Raw genomic sequence first — 14,629 nt, forward strand, 5'->3', positions numbered from 1 at the left:
GGGATAGAGGAAGGGAGGGGGAGGGAATTACCGGAAGTTGGAGAATTCTATGTTCATACCAAGAGGCTGGAGACTACCTAGACGGCATATGAGGTGTTGCTCCTCCAACCTGAGTTTAGCCTCATCATGGCAGTAGAGGAGGCCATGTATTGACATATCTGAATGGGAATGGGAAGCAGAGTTGAAGTGGGTGGCTACCGGGAGATCCTGTCTTGTTGTGGCGGACGGAGTGGAAGTGCTCGATGAAGCGGTCCCCCAATCTGCGTTGGGTTTCACCGATGAGGAGGCCGCATCAGGAGCACTGGATGCAATAGATTGCTCTATTCCTATTTCACTCTACCCCCTCCCCCAGCTCCCTCATGGTTCCGCCTCCTCCTACTACCCATTGTTTTCAGGGCTATTGCGCCAATGCTTCCCCTCCCCCACCCCTTTGTCTTTCAAATTACTGGTCTTTCAACTGAAACTACAAGAATTCTTCAAATCCTTCCCCATCTTTCATTCTTCAGTCCTGACGAAGGGTTCTGGCCCGAAACGTTGACTCATCATTTCTAACTGATGCTGCTGGACCTGCTGAGTTCATCCAGCATACTGAAAGTGTTGCTTTGATCACAGCATCTGCAGATTATTTAATGTTATAATAGTCATGGGGGACTTCACTATGCAGGTAGATTGGGAAAATAAGGTTGGTACTGGATACCAAAAGATGGAATTCATGAATGCCTATGAGTTAGCTTTTTAGAGCAGCCTGTGGTTGAGCCCACCAGGGGATCAGCTATTCTGGATTGGATGTTGTGCAATGAACCGAAATTTTATCTTAAGTCAGAGCTTAAAACGAAGAACCCTTAGGGGGACAGGTGATAATCGAATGATCAAGTTCCACCTGAAATTTGAGGAGAAGCTAAAGTCAGATGTATCAGTATTACAGTGGAGTAAAGGGGATTACAGAGGCATGAGGGAGGAGTTGGCCAGAATTGATTGGAAAAGAACACTGGCAGGGATGATGGCAGAGTAGCAATGTATGTACCAAAGAGGAAGAAATAGTCTAAAGGCAAGATGAAACAACTGTGGCAAACAAGAAGAGAAAGAGGCAGAAGAAAGGAATGTATAGGCCAATTAGTCTGATCTCAGTGGTTAGGAAGACGTTGGAGTCAATTGTTGGGTCAGTTTGATAGGCCAAATGGTCAAATTCTTATGGTCAAGGATGTGGTTTCAGGGTACTTGGAGGCACATGATAAAGTAGCCTGTAGTCAGCATTGTTTCATCAAACCTTGCCTGAGAAATCTGTTGAAATTCTTTGAAGAAATAACAAGCAGGATAGACAAAGGAGAATCAGTTGATGTGTATTTGGATTTTCAGAAGGCCTTTGACAAGGTGCCATACATGAGATTGCTTAGCAAGGTAAGAGCCTGTGGTATTACAGGAAAGATTCTAGCATGGATAAAGCAGTAGCTGACTGGCAGGAGGTAAAGCGTGGGAATAAAGGGAGCCTTTTCTGTGTGGCTGCTGATGACTAGTGATAGTCCACAGGGGTCTGTGTTGGGACCGATTCTTTTTATGTTATATGTCAGTGACTTGGAAGATGAAATTGATGGCTTTGTTGCAAAGTTTGCAAATGATATGAAGGTAGATGGAGGGGCAGGTAGTTTTGAGGAAGTAGAGAGGCTACAGAAGAAAATAGGAGCAGAATTAGGCCATTCAGCCCATTGAGTCTGTTCCATCACTCCATTATGGTTGATCCTGGATCCCATTCAACCCCGAAACATCGACTGCACTTTTTTTCCATAGATGCTGCCTGGCCTGCTGAGTTCCTCCAGCATTTTTTGTGTGTTGCTTGGATTTCCAGCATCTGCAGATTTTCTCTTGTTTGTGACAGGAGATGGGATGTTCTGTTGAATTTGTATAAGATGTTGGTGGGGCCTAATCGGGAGTATTGTCTGCAGTGTTGGCCACTTACCTACAGGAAAAGAGTAGAGAGATTATTCACAAAGATGTTGCCAAGACTTGTATAGTGAAAGGATGAATAGGTATGGTTTGAGCAGAGATTTGATAGAGGGATACATACTTAAGAGAGGCATAGATAGGGTAAATGTAAGCAGGGTTTTTCCACTGAGATTGGGTGAGATTACAACTAGATCATGGGTTAAGGGTAAAAGGTGAAATATTTAAGGGGAATACGAGGGGGAACTTCTTCTTTGAGGATGGTGGGAGTGTGGAACGAGCTGCCAGAGGAAGTAGTGGATGTGGGTACGATTTCAACATTTAAGAGAAGTTTGCATAGGTACAATAATGGGAAGGGTATGGAGGACTATGGGCCAGATGCAGGTTGATGGGTCTAGGCAGATAAACAGGTTGGCACAGACTAGATGGGTTGAAGGGTCTGTAGTGTTCTGTGACTCTGTGATCAGTGGTGTTCCCCAGGGATCTGTACTGGGACCTCTTCTGTTTGTGATGTACAGTTGGAAGAAAGAGTTGGTGAACCCTTTGCAATTACCTGATTTTCTGCATTAATTATTTATAAAATGTGGTCTGATATTCATTTAAATCAATAATAGACAAATATAATCTGACTGAAATAAACACAATTGTAATTTTCATGTCTCTATTGCATTAGAAACATAGAAAACATACAGCACAATACAGGCCCTTCGGTTCACAAAGCTGTGCTGAACATGTCCCTACCTTAGAACTACCTAGGCTTTACCCAGAGCCCTCTTTTTTTTTTGTAATTTTTTTTAATTGAATTTCATCATCAAACATTTCCAAAAGATGTATTTCAGATACTGTACATATATATCGTGTAATCATATTTGTCACAAATCTCCACATAATATTTATCTGAGGTTCTGTGTACCCATCCAGGAGTCTCTTAAAAGACCCTATTGTTTCCGCCTCCACCGCCGCTGCTAGCAGCCCATTCCACACACTCAGCACTCTCTGCCTCTGACTATCCACACAATCAGTGCATCTCATTATCTTATACACCTCTATCAGGTCACCTCTTATCCTCGGTCGCTCCAAAGAGAAAAGGCAGAGTTCACTCAACCTATTCTCATAAGGCATGCTCCCCAATCCAGGCAACATCCTTGTAAATCTCCTCTGCACCTTTCTATGGTTTCCACATCCTTCCTAGAGTGAGGCATTGTTTAATGATTTACAGTCCAGGGTGGAAGTGAACCCTTGTATTTAATAACTGATAGAACCTCCTTTAGCAGCAATAACCTCCACCAATCAGACTTGTACAACAGTGAGGAGGAATTTTAGACCATTCCTCTATTTAAAACAGTTTCAGTTCATCAATATCTTGGGGCTACCTTGCATGAACAGCCACAACATCTCAATTGGGTTAGGGTCTGGACTTTGACTCTGACTTGGCCATTCCAAAACACAAACTTTCTTCTTTTTAAACCATTCTGTTGTTGATTTACTCTTGTCTTTCAGATCATTGTCTTGTTACATTATCCAACTTCTACGTTATTAAGCTTCAGGTGACAGACTGCTACCCTGACATTCTCCTGTAAAATGTATTGATACAATTTTGAATTCATTGTTCTCTCAATGAATGCAAGCTGTCCAGGCCCTGAGGCAGCAAAGCAGCCCCAAACCATGATGCTCCTTCCACCATGCTTCACAGTTGGGATGAGGTTTTGATGTTGGTGTGCTGTGCCCTTTTTCCTCCGAACATAACAATATGCATTTCTGCCAAATAGTTCAACTTCTGTATCATCTGTCCACCAAACATTGTCTCAGAAGCATTGTGGAATATCCAGGTGGTCTTTTGCAAACTTGAGACGTGCAGCAATGTTTTGTTTTGGAGAGCAGTGGTTTTTTTCATGGTGTCCTTCCATGACCACCATTCTTGTTCAGTGTTTTTCTTATAGCAAACACATGAACAGAGACTTCAGCAAGCTCTAAAGGTTTCTGCAGGTCTTTTGCTGTTACCAACCACAAACAAGGGAAAATCTGCAGATGCTGGCAATCCAAGGAACACACACAAATGCTGGATGAATGCCCCAGGCCAGGCAGCATCTATGGAAAAGAATATAGCCGACATTTTGAACCCTGAAACTCCTCCAGCATTGCACATTGTACTCTTGGTGTGATCTTTGCAGGACACCCACTCCTAGGGAGAGTAGCAACAGTACTGAATTTCCTCCATTTGTAGTCAATTTCTCTTGCTGTGGACTGATGAATGCTCAGGTCTTTAGAAATGCTTTTGTAGCCTTTTCAAGGTTCATGCATCTCTTCAATTCTTCTTCTAAGGTCCTTTGAAATTTGCAACTGTATTTAAATGACCTGCATGAAAATGTTGATGGGTGGGTTAGTAAGGTTTCAGTTAATACAAGGATTGGTGATGTTGTAGATCACTTGCAGATATGGATGGAGAAAGGCGATTGAATTTGAATTGACTTTATTTCTTACATCCTTCACATACGTGAGGAGTAAAAGTCTTTACGCTACGTCTCCGTCTAAATGTGCAATCATAGTAGTTTATAACAATTTATGATAAATAGGACAATCAATGTAATATGGAGTACACTCAAATCAGCATGAGTTAATCAGTCTGATCGCCTGGTGGAAGAAGCTGTCCCAGAGCCTGTTGGTCCTGGCTTTTATGCTGTGGTCCTGGCTTTTATCCTGGATGGTAGCAGCTGGAATAGATTGTGGTTGGGGTGACTTGGATCCCCAATGATCCTACGGGCCCTTTTTACAGACCTGTCTCAGTAAATGTCTTGAATCATGGGAAGTTCATAACTACAGACGCGCTGGGCTGTCTGCACCACTCTCTGCAGAGCCCTGCAATTAAGGGAGGTACAGTTCTCGTACCAGGCAGTGATGCAGTCAGTCAGGATGCTCTCAATTGTGCCCCTGTAGAAAGTTCTTAGGATTTGGGGGCCCATACCAAACTTCCTCAACCATCTGAGGTGAAAGAGGCGCTGTTGTGCCTTTTTCACCACACAGCTGGTGTGTACAGACCAGGTGAGATCCTTGATGTTGTGGATGCCGAGGAACTTAAAGCTGTTTACCCTCTCAACCCCAGGTCTATTGATGTCAATGGGGTTAGCCAGTCTCCATTCCTCCTGTAATCTACAACCAACTCCTTTGTTTTTGCAACATTGAGGGAGAGGTTGTTTTCCTGATACCACTGTGTCAGAGAGATGATTTCTTCCCTGTAGGCTACCTCGTTATTGTTTGAGATAGGCCAATCAGTGTAGTGTCATCAACAAATTTAATTAACAGATTAGAGCTGTGGGTGGCAACACAGTCATGGGTATACAGGGAGTAAAGGAGGGGACTCAGTACACAGCCCTGTATTGAGAGTCAGAGGGTTGGAGTTGAGGGAGCCCACTCTTACTACCTGCTGGTGATCTGACACGAATTCCAGGATCTAGCTGCACGGCAGGGTCAAGGCTGAGCTCTCTGAGCTTATGGTCGAGCCGGATGGAACTATGGTGTTGAATGCTGAACTGTAGTCCAAGAACAGCATTCTCACATAAGCATTGACTTTTACCCATCCAAATGTGAAGTGTTGCCCCTTGATTGGTCAAACATAAAGAGATAGTACAATGTTGATGGCTAGACCTTAACAGTGTTGATGAGCAGGGGGATCTTAGGGTCCAAGTTCAGAGATCCCTGAAAGTGACTATACAGGTTGATTAGGGTGGTTAGGAAGGCATGCAGCATGCTTGCTTTTATTGAGGCATTGAATTCAAAAGTCAGGAAGTTAAGTTGTAGTTCATAAAACTCTAGTTAGGCTGTATCTGGAGTATTGCATACAGTTCTGGTCACCCAATTATAGGAAGGATGGTGAGACTTTGGAAAGCGTACAGGAATTGTTTATCAGGCTGTTGCCTGGATTAGAGGGCATCAGAGTCAAGTTTAATATCACTGCCATATGTCATGAAATTTGTTAATTTGAGGCAGCAGTGCAGGGCAATGCATAATAAAAACTTACTTCAGTGTGAGTCTTGCTTCAGTGGTGGGCGAGTTGTTGGAGAAGATCCTGAGAGGCAGGATTTATGAGCATTTGGAGAGACATAATCTGATTAGGGATAGTCAGCATGGCTTTGTCAGGGCAGGTTGTGCCTTACAAGCCTGATTCAATTCTCAGAAGATGTAACAAAGCACATTAGTAAAGGTAAAGCAGTGGATTTTGTGTATATGGTAAGACATTTGATAAGCAACACACATCAAAGTTGCTGGTGAACGCAGAAGGTCAGGCAGCATCTGTAGGAAGAGGTGCAGTCGACGTTTCAGGCCGAGACCCTTCGTCAGGACTAACTGAAGGAAGAGTGAGTAAGGGATTTGAAAGTTGGAGGGGGAGGGGGAGATCCAAAATGATAGGAGAAGACAGGAGGGGGAGGGATAGAGCCAAGAGCTGGACAGGTGATAGGCAAAAGGGGATTTGATAAGGTTCCCCATGCAAGGTTCATTCAGAAAGTAAACATGGGATCCAGGGAGACCTTGCTTTGTGGATTCAGAATTGGCTTGCCCACAGAAGGCAAAGGGCGGTTATAGATGGTTTGTATTCTGCATGGAGGACGGTGACCAGTGGTGTTCTGCAGGGATCTATTCTGGGACCCCTACTCTTCATGATTTTTATAAATGACCTGGATGAGGAAGTGGAGGGATGGGATAGTAAATTTGCTGATGACACAAAAGTTGGGGGTGTTGTGGATAGTATGGAGGGCTGTCAGAGGTTACAGCGGGACATTGATAGGATGCAGAACTGGGCTGAGAAGTGGCAGATGGAGTTCAACCCAGATAAGTGTGAAGTGGTTTATTTTGGTAGGTCAAATATGGCAGAATATAGTATTAATGGTAAGATCTTGGCAGTGTGGATGATCAGCGAGGTCTTGGGGTCCATATCCATAGAACACTCAAAGCTGTTGTGCTGGTTGACAATGTTGTTAAGAAGGCATACGGTGTATTTGCCTTCATCAACCGTGGGATTGAGTTCAAGAGCCGTGAGGTAATGTTAACAGCGATACAAGACCTTAGTTAGACTGCACTTGGAGTACCGTGTTCATTTCTGGTCACCTCATTACAAGAAGGATGTGGATACTATAGAGAGAGTGTAGAAGAGATTTACAAGGATGTTACCTGGATTGGAGAGAATGCCTTATGAGAATAGGCTGAGTGAACTTGTCCTTTTCTCCTTGGAGTGACAGAGGAGAGGTGACCTGATAGAGATGTACAAGATGATAGGAGGCAATGACCGTGTGGCTAGCCATAGGCTTCTTTCCCAGGGCTGAAAGGGCTAACATGAGGGGGCATACTTTTAAGGTGCTTTGAAAAGGTACAAGGGGGATATCAGGGGTAAGATTTTCCACACAGAGTGGTGAGTGCGTGGAATGCACTGCGAGCGATGGTGGTGGGGTGGATACAATAGGGTCTTTTAAGAGACTCTTAGGTAGGTATATATAGGCATCTGTTAGTCTCATGAGGCCATGGGCAAGGTTGTGTGGAAGACTGGCAGTTGCCCATGCTGCAAGTCTCCCCTCTCCACGCCACTGATGTTGTCCAAGGGAAGGGCACTAGGGCCGATACAGCTTGACACCAGTGTTGTTGCAGAGCAGTGTGTGGTTAAGTGCCTTGCTCAAAGACACAACACGCTGCCTCAGCTGAGGCTCAAACTAGCGACCTTCAGATCACTAGCCCAACGCCTTAACCACTTGGCCATGCGCCAACACAGATAGGTATATGGAGCTTAAAAAAATAGAAGGCTCTGTGGTTGGGAAATTCTTGGCAGTTTCTGGAGTAATTTGCATGGTTGGCACATTGTGGGCTGAAGGGTCTGTAATTTCTGTTTCTGTTTCTATGTAACTATAAATTACAAAAAGAAAATATATGACATTGAGTAAGTACAAAAAGAGGAAAAAGAATAGATAGTTTACATGGATTTATTGTCCATTCAGAAATCGGATGGGAGAGGTAAAGAAGCTGTACCTGAAATGTTGAATGTATGTCTTCAGGCTCCTGTACCTTCTCTTTGATGATACCGATGAGAAGATGGCATGTCCTATGTGATGGGGTTCTTAATGATGGATGCTGCCTTTTTGAAGCATTGCCTATTGAAGATGTTCTTGACGCTGGGGATGATGGAGCTGGCTGAGTTTACAGCTTTCTGCAGCAATAACAAGAGATTGGGCAAACTTAGGTTATTTTCTTTGGTGTGCCAGAGGCTGGGATTAATAAGATTATGAGAGACATAGAGTAGACTGACAGTATCTTTTTGCCAGGGTTGAAACGTCTAGTACCAGAGGGCATGCATTTAAGTTGAGAGCAGGGAAAGGAGATGTGGTGGATGCCCGGAATGTACTGCTAGGGTTGGTGGAGGCAGATACGGTAGAGGTATTTAAGAGGTTCTTCGGAATAAACCTGCTGGATATCGTTAGGCATTTGATTACTAATTTAATTGGCATAATATTACAGGCAGAAGTGCCTGTTCCAGGGCTGTACTTCCTACGTTCCAGGCCGGCTATTTTCCTGGAGTGTTGGAAGCTGAGGGGTGACGTTTATAAAAGATCATAAAATCCTGATGTGCAGTCTTTTCCCCAGGGTAGGAAAGACATAAACTAGCTTTACAATAAAAGGAGATCAATTTAAAACGGACCTGAGGGGCAACTTTTTTGTGCAGACGGTGGTGAGTATGTGGAAGGAGCTGCCATTGGAAATGGTTGAGGCAGATACAATTTAAGAAGCATTTGGATAGGTACATAGAGGGGCAGTGACTAGTGGGATATGGGCCGAACACTGGAAATCAGGACTAGCTGGATGGGCACTGTGGTCAGCAGGGCCATGATGGGTCGAAGGGCGTGTATCCATTATGACCTTTTAAATCTTTCCCCTTTCACCCTACATCTGTGCCCTCTAGTTTGAGACCCTTATGCTGGAGGAAAAGTGCTGTCACTCTCCACCTTATCTACACTCCTCATGATTTTGTAAACCTCTGTAAGTCACCTGTTATCCTTCTTCACTCCAGGGAAAACTCCCAGCCTTGCCTTATAACTCAAGCCATCAGTGCTGGCAACATCCCAGTGAATATTGCTGTACCGTCTCTAGCTTGTTCTCTAGTATCTCCAGATGTGGTCTCACAAAGCATCTTGTAACATCCTGTAGCGGCTATACTGGGGCATAGGCCGCCAACAGCAGCTTGCCGGAGCCCTCTGTCCTGGGCCAGTCTTTCAGGTCAAGATGTAGCACATCTATGTTTTCTAGGCAAAGCTCCTTCTTCTCCCAGAGATGAAGTCTTTGCAGCTGCTGTTGGTGTTTCTGTAGATCTGGGTTTTTATGGGATGTGGTTGCTAGCCCTATTTCCAACCCTCCTCTTTTGGACATGGGGCTATGTAATCATACCAGCTACATTTTCATCTAAGTTGTTTACAAATACGACAAATAGTGGACCCAGCACTGATCCTGACATATCATTGGATACAAGTCTGCAATCTGAAGCACAATCCTCCACTGCTCTCTTCTGACACCTACCACCAAGCCAATTTTGTATCCAAATGGCTGTCTGATCCTGGATCCAATGTGATCAAATCTTTTGGACCAGCCCACTGTGTGGGACCCTGTCTATACCCTTGCCACAGTCCAGAAAGACCATGTACAACTCTGCTCTTATCATTCCTCTTGGTTACCTCAATCACATTTATGTGACACAATGTCCCATGCACCAAGCCTTGCTGACAAGCCATGTACTTATGCATCTATGTACTACTAAAACTCTCATGCTCTGTTTGTGACCTCCAATTAGCTCAAATGGTGCATTACAGTGGCACTATTTTTGGCTAAATCAACTTTAAATGCGCTAACTTACAGAATGCAGGCAAAGTTCAGGGTTATATATTTGTATAAAATTGCTCACTCGCCAAAATCAACAGCCCCGCTTTCACCCGAGAGCTGATGTCAGCCATGATGGAAACCGCAACGCGACACCACGACGCATGAGCACGGCCAGCCTCAGAAGCGACTCATGATACTCACAGCAGCGACACCAACAGGATAAAAGGGCAGGGCAGCTCTATTTCAAGCTGTCACTTTCTGCTAATCACCATCAGCATGTGCAGGATTGGGACAGATCAAACTGAGACCCATCAATAAGAGATAGTTCAATCTTATTGTAATGATGTACTTCGAGACACCCATCAAACCCTTTGCTGCATTCAAAGGGCAGCGGTGACTATATTACGTCCATTTAGGAGAGCACCAACCACATCATCAAGAATAATCAGCATCCTAGAGGCTTTTGGTGTTACTGTTTCATATCTTCTTTCCAGCAATAGGGTAAAAAAATATGGTCAGCCTAATTATGCCGCATGGAAAGAGAAGGGGGACATTATGGTCAAGAGATGATGCCAAACATCGTTGGGAAGCGGCAAGGAGAGGGAGAGAACAAGAATCAGATGAGGCCGTGGCCGCATGACTCCAGGATCAAAGAGTCAGGACAAAAAAAGATGAAAGAAGAAGAGACAGAGGAGGAGAGGCATGCATGTCTCCAAAATGACAACAACTGGCATAGAAGGAGGAGAGACAAAGAGATGAAGGAGCTGAGAAATGCATCTCTCCAGGATCAGAGACAAACAACAAACAGCAGAAGAGATGAAGAGACGAGGGATGAAAGGACTGCACATCTCCAGAATGACAAAAACAGGCACAGGAGGAGGAGAGAGGAAGAGACAAAGGAGCAGAGAAATGCATGTCTCCAGGATCAGAGACAAAGAATAAACAGCAGAAGAGATGAAGAGATAGCGGATGAAAGGACTGCACGTCCCTAGAATGACAATGAGAAGCACAAGGGTGACAGATCAACCAGAAATGATGCCATCAAAAGTGACCTTCGTTAAACGAGGAGGAGCTATATTTGCCTTGCTACGCGTCATTCTTCTTTAAGAAACTGAGGTTTTCTTCTTCAATTTCCAAAGCATAGCAATACCAATAGCATTCAGAAAAATTTAATGTTCATTCTGGTCACATCAGACTGCACTACCCTTCTCTCAAAGGGTGCCCCAACGGGCCACCCCATTATCTAGTATGACATAAACCTGACTAACCCTAATCAGTCCTTGTCTTTGCGAATGCAGGTAGACAGTCTCTCTGAATTCCCTCCAGTTCCCAGCACTGGTGTTAGGTTCACAGGCCTGTAGTTCATGGTATCTCATTGTCATCCTCCTTGAAGGCACATTTTTCATCCTCCAGTCTTCCGGTAAATCACCATGGCTAAAGAAAATACCAAAATCTCAAATTTTGGTATGAAAATCTCAAGATTCACATTTATTAATTTATCAAGTATGTTATAGTGAAATGCATTGCTTGTCTCAAGATATCAAATTGAGATGAAGGGTCTCAGCCTGAAACATCAGCTGTTTATTCCTCTCCACAAATGCTGCCTGACCTGAGTCCCTTCAACAATTTGTATGTGTTGCTCCAGAAATTTCTTTACTTGCTTCCCACAATGTCTTAGGATATACTTGGTCAGCGGATTTATCCACCTTTATGTGTCTTGAGACAGCCAGTTCCTACATTTTTGTAACATGGATTGTTTTTGAGACATCACTCTTCTCTTGCCTGAATTCCAAAGCTTCTATGACCTTCTGTATGGCAAATATCGATGAGAAATACTCCTTTAACTCCTCACCCTTCTTCCATGACTCCATACAGTCAGACACACTGATCCTTTAGGAAACGTATTCTCTCCTCAGTTGCCCTTTTTGTCTTAATTTACTTGATAGAGGTGTTGAATTGAATTGACTTTATTTCTTACATCCTTCACATACATGAGTAAAAATCTTTATGTTATATCTCTGTCTAAGTGTGCAATGTGTAATCATAGTAATTTATAATAAATAGAATAGTCAATGTAACATAGAAATCCACTCAAATCAGTGTGAATTAATCAGTCTGTAACAAGGTGTTACAAGAGTAACTGGAGGCTTTTTCCCAGGTGGAAATGGCTAATAAGACCAGAAGACATAGGAGCAGAATTAAGCCATTTGGCTAATCAAGTCTGCTTTGCCATTCAATCATGGCTGATCCTCCCCAGCCCTACTCCCAGTAACCTTTGATGCCATGTCCAATTAAGAACCTATCAAGCTCTGCCTTAAATACACCCCAACAACCTGGTCTCCACAGCTGCCTATGGTAATAAATTCCACAAATTCACCACCCTCTAGCTAAAGAAATTTCGCTGCGATTGAGGGGTCTTCATTTTAAGATGATTGGAGGATGTCAGGGGTAGGTGGTCGTTGTTGTTTGTTTTTTTTTAAACAGAGTGGTAGGTGCCTGGAATGCACTGCTGGGGTAGAAACATAGAAAACCTACAGCACAATACAGGCCCTTCAGCCCACAAAGTTGTGCTGAACATGTCCCTACCTTAGAAATTACAAGGCTTACCCATAGCCCTCTGATCTTCCGCACTGCCAAGAGTCTTACCATTAATACTATATTCTGCCATCATATTTGACCTACCAAAATGAACCACCTCACACTTAGCTGGGTTGAACTCCATCTGCCATTTCTCAGCCCAGTTTTGCATCCTATCAATGTCCCGCTGTAACCTCTGACAACCCTCCACACTATGCACAATACCCCCAACCTTTGTGTCATCAGCAAATTTACTAACCTATCCCTCCACTTCCTCATCCAGGTCATCTATAAAAATCACAAAGAGTAAGGGTCCCAGAACAGATCCCTAAGGCACACCAGTGGTCACCGGCCTTCATGCAGAATATGACCTGTCTGCAACCACTCTTTGCTTTCTGTGGGCAAGCCAATTCTGGATCCACAAAGCAATGTCCCCTTGGATCCCATGCCTCCTTACTTTCTCAATAAGCCTTGCAAGGGGTACCTTATCAAATGCCTTGCTGAAATCCATATACACTACATCTACTGCTCTTCCTTCATCAATGTGTTTAGTCACATCCTCAAAAAAATCAATCAGGCTGATAAGGCACGACCTGCCCTTGACAAAGCCATGCTGACTATTCTTCATCATATTATATCTCTCCAAATGTTCATAAATACTGCCTCTCAGGATCTTTTCCATCAACTTACCAACCACTGCAGTAAGACTCACTGGTCTGTAATTTCCTGGGCTATCTCTACTCCCTTTCTTGAATAAGGGAACAACATCCGCAACCCTCCAATCCTCCGGAACCTCTCCCATCCCCACTGATGATGCAAAGATCATCGCCAGAGGCTCAGCAATCTCCTCCCTCGCCTCCCACAGTACCCTGTGGTACATCTTATCTGGTCCTGGCGACTTATCCAACTTGATGCTTTCCAAAAGCTCCAGCACATCCTCTTTCTTAATGTCTATATGCTCAGGCTTTTCAGTCTGTTGCTAGTCATCACTACAATTACCAAGGTCCGTTTCTATAGTGAATACTGAAGTAAAGTGTTCATTAAGTTCCTCTGCTATTTCCTCTGGATCCATACACACGTTTCCACTGTCACACTTGATAGGTCCTATTCTTTCATATCTTCTTGCTGTTCATGTACTTGTAGGATGCCTTGGGGCTTTCCTTAATCCTGCCTGCCAAGGCCTTCTCATGGCCCCTTCTGGCTCTCCTAATTTCCTTCTTAAGCACCTTCCTGTTAGCCTTATAATCTTCTAGATCTCTAACATTACCTGGCTCTCTGAACCTTTTGTAAGCTTTTCTTTTCTTCTTGACTAGATTTATTACAGCCTTTGTATACCACAGTTCCCGTACCCTACTATAACTTCCCTGTCTCATTGGAACATACCTCTGCAGAACTCCACACAAATATCCCCTGAACATTTGGCACATTTCTTCTGTACTTTTCCTTGAGAGCATCTGTTCCCAACTTAATCTTCCAATTTCCTGCCTGATAGCCTCATAATTCCCCTTACTCCAATTAAATGCTTTTCTAACTTGTCTGTTCCTATCTCTTTTGAATGCTATTGTAAAGGAGATAGAATTATGATCACTATCTCCAAATATCCTGAATATTGCTGTGACGTTTTAGACCAGAAGACCGTAAGATATAGGAGCAGAATTAGGCCATTTGGCTCATCGAGTCTACTCCACCAATCAATCATGGCTGATCCATTTTTCCTCTCAGCCCCAATCTCCTCCTCCCCCCCCCAACCCGATCTCCTTTCATGTTCTGACCAATCAAAAATCTATCAACCTCTGCCTTACATATACTTAAGACTTGACCTCCACAACTTCCTGTGGCAATGAATTCCACAGATTCAACACTCTGGCTAAAGAAATTCCTCATGACCATTCTAAAAGGACACCCCAAATTTTGAGGCTATGTCCTCTGTATTAGACTCTCCCACCATAGGAAACATCCTCTCATTCACTCTCTATCAAGGCCTTTCACCATTCAATAGGTTTCAATGAGTTCACCCCTCATTCTTTTGAATTCCAGTGATTACAGTTCCAGAGCCATAAAATGCTCTTCATATGACAAGCTGTTTAATCCTGGAATCATTTTTGTGAACCTGCTTTGAACCCTCTCCAGTTTCAGCACATCTTTTCTAAGATGCTGCTTTAGTCTGCCTCTGGGTCTAGCCATCCGCAGATGTGTGCTTGAGTGTCTTTGAATCTGTGCAGGGTGGTGGATTGTGTTCGTGTGTGTGTCTGTGGCAATCTGTCTC

The 14,629-nt window shown here is 43.7% G+C and overlaps 1 protein-coding gene across 6 annotated transcripts in view; it reads left to right on the plus strand.

Annotated features, from left to right (window-relative positions):
• Nucleotides 1-14,629, plus strand: part of LOC134349858 (tripartite motif-containing protein 2-like) — a 96,403-nt gene that overhangs the window by 45,796 nt on the left and 35,978 nt on the right. The window lies entirely within an intron of this gene.

The sequence above is a fragment of the Mobula hypostoma genome, chromosome 7, assembly GCF_963921235.1.
Source record: "Mobula hypostoma chromosome 7, sMobHyp1.1, whole genome shotgun sequence".
Classification (NCBI taxonomy): Eukaryota; Metazoa; Chordata; class Chondrichthyes; order Myliobatiformes; family Myliobatidae; genus Mobula; species Mobula hypostoma.